Below are 2,669 nucleotides of genomic sequence, written 5' to 3'. Positions count from 1 at the left end.
AACTCACAGAGATCCACCTGCCTCTGCCTCCCGAGTGCTGGGATTAAAGGCGTGTGCCACCACTGCCCAGCCTGATAATCTGATTTTGATATCTGAGACCCACAAGGCAGAGAAAAGTCATCAACAATCTTACCTGTGAACTGAGAGCTATAGTAATGAGCGGCTAATTAAGAAGTGCCCACCAGTGCCATAGTGGCATAGCTGATGTGGGGCTCACCAACAACTTCATAGTTGAATCTGAGGCCTACTCCACAGGGAGAAACTCGTGCCTGGTTTTGAAAGCCTAGTTGAAAGACCTTGGCTAGAAAAAACACAGGCCCTAGTGGGGCAAGATGGGTAATCCATTACTATTGTTTTATAAATGGACATGTTGTCAAACTACCTTCTAAATACTTGTGTTTATATTCATAGGTATAAACTGCACCCAACTCTTATAAGAGAAGGTTCTTGTTGCAATGACCATAGTAGTTAATAGCAGAAACACGTAGATTGGCAAACTGAGAATAAGTGATGGCAGAGTGTTTGGTCCTAAATTTTGCATATACATCATCACCTCTGAGGCTTGGGGAACGTGGAAAGAAGAAGGAGAGAAGAGAACATAATAGCCAGAGGACAAAGGGGTAAACGGCAACAATATGACTTCTGGATCTGACATGTTCCTCGTATTCATGAAGTCACTACAGCTGTCAGTAGTCATACAAGACCTGCACAAGATCGGCTCCCTAAGGGGGCTATTGAACGTTAGTGTTGCTGTGGGGGTGGGCCTCCCATTCTTGGGTGGTCTAGCCACTAAGAAGTTGCCCATGTCCCATTCAGTAAATAACTTTCCATCAATGCTCATGCAAGCAGGCCTAATGAAACTTGGTTGGTCATGCACACACAACAGACATGAAGGTGAGAGAATTTGTGGGAAAGGAAAGTTCTGGTCCCAGGGAGGCAGGGTGTGAGAGGGGGTGGAGTGGCTCACAACTGCTCTTTAACTCCAGCTCAAGGGATCCAGTGCCCTCTTCTGGCCTCCATGGGTGTGTCTGCACACACACGCACACATGTACACAGATACACACATACACATAACTAAAAATGAATCTTTAAAAACCCACAAATACAGTAAGTGTGACTTAAGTCAGAAGGTATTCTATTCTTTACTGTGTCTTTCTAGAAGAGTAGTTTAGCATCACATTTAGGAGCACGGACTTTGAAATCCCTACTCGGCTGCTTAGCCACGTGCCCTTGGACCAAGTCATTGACCTCTGTGAAAACTAGATAATGTCTGTTTCATGGGACCATTAAAAAGAGCAAATGAGCCGGGCAGTGGTGGTGCACGCCTTTAATCCCAGCACTTTGGAGGCAGAGGCAGGCGGATCTCTGTGAGTTCGAGGCCAGCCTGGTCTACAAGAGCTAGTTCCAGGACAGGAACCAAAAGCTACAGAGAAACCCTGTCTCGAAAAATAAAAAATAAATAAAATAAAATAAAGAGCAAATGAGCTGGTAAGACTAAAGCACTTACCATAGGACCAGGCACACAGTTGGTACCTAGTAAGTGTGACCAAAAAGTGTCATGTCTAAATTATGTAAATGTTGACTTCCTCAAAGTCAGGAACCCTTGCATGCATTATTCACAGCCCTGCTAATATGTACAGACCGCTTGAAGCGTTCCCCTCGCTGGGTTCAGCAGTATTAGTTTATTAGCAGATGCAGGCATTGTCTTATTTGCTGGTTTCTCCATCTGCTCTAAACTTAGTACTAAGTAAAGACAGTTGTGGGGGTGGAGGAAGTTGGCGATCTCTGGTACAGATCCATTGGGCTTTTTGTCTTGTGCAAACGCTGTAATCCAGGCAGAGTTTGGAAGCATCTGCTGAGGATCAGTGTAGGCATGCTTTGCAGAAATCTGCAGCATCTGTTCCCATCGTTATGTGCATCCATACGCTGAATCTTTAACCATTTGCATATAGTAGCATCCTTACTTACATTCCAAATTTGATACTACTCTGTATGTGGGCTTGTGTAATTCTCGACACGTAACAGATATGGAAGAAGTTGGTTTATCCGTTGCAGTCCTCTTTCTCCACCGCGGTAAGTAGAATAGCTGTGATCCCCCAGTCTCAGGTTCGAATAAAGATCTCCAGTCCTAACTTCACCTGACAATCTGTACTGTGCATGATAAAACCTTGCCTGTGTCTGTTTTGCCTAATTCTTCCAAGCGCTCAGCCAACGAGACAGGAAGGTGTGTACCACGGGCTTCTCTGTACAGATGAAGGCATGTGAAGAAGTGGTTGCCTGAGTTTCTTAAAGGCTAATAGAGGGTGCAGCTAACACCACACTCAGTGTCCAGCTGCTCGCCAGCGCCTGCTCCACCTTATTAATAGAGATTAATGATAAGAAGTTCCCCCTTTCTATCATTTTTTTTGTTTTAATAATAATTTAAATTGTATTTTTAATTTTGCGTGTGTCTGTATGTGTGTGTGTGTGTGTGTGTGTATGTGTGTATGTGTTGGGGTTGCCTGTGTGGAACTCTGAGAACAATTTTATGAGTCAGTTCCCATCTTCCATTAAGTGGGTTGTTGAAATAAGAGCGGCAGAGCTGCTTCCCTCCCTGGCAGCCGGCCGCCCATATGGCTAGCTTTATACCTGAAATAATTACACGGAAACTGTATTCTTTTAAACACTGC

The sequence above is a fragment of the Microtus ochrogaster genome, chromosome 18, assembly GCF_000317375.1.
Source record: "Microtus ochrogaster isolate Prairie Vole_2 chromosome 18, MicOch1.0, whole genome shotgun sequence".
NCBI classification, from domain to species: Eukaryota; Metazoa; Chordata; class Mammalia; order Rodentia; family Cricetidae; genus Microtus; species Microtus ochrogaster.
This window is presented reverse-complemented; position numbering follows the sequence as displayed.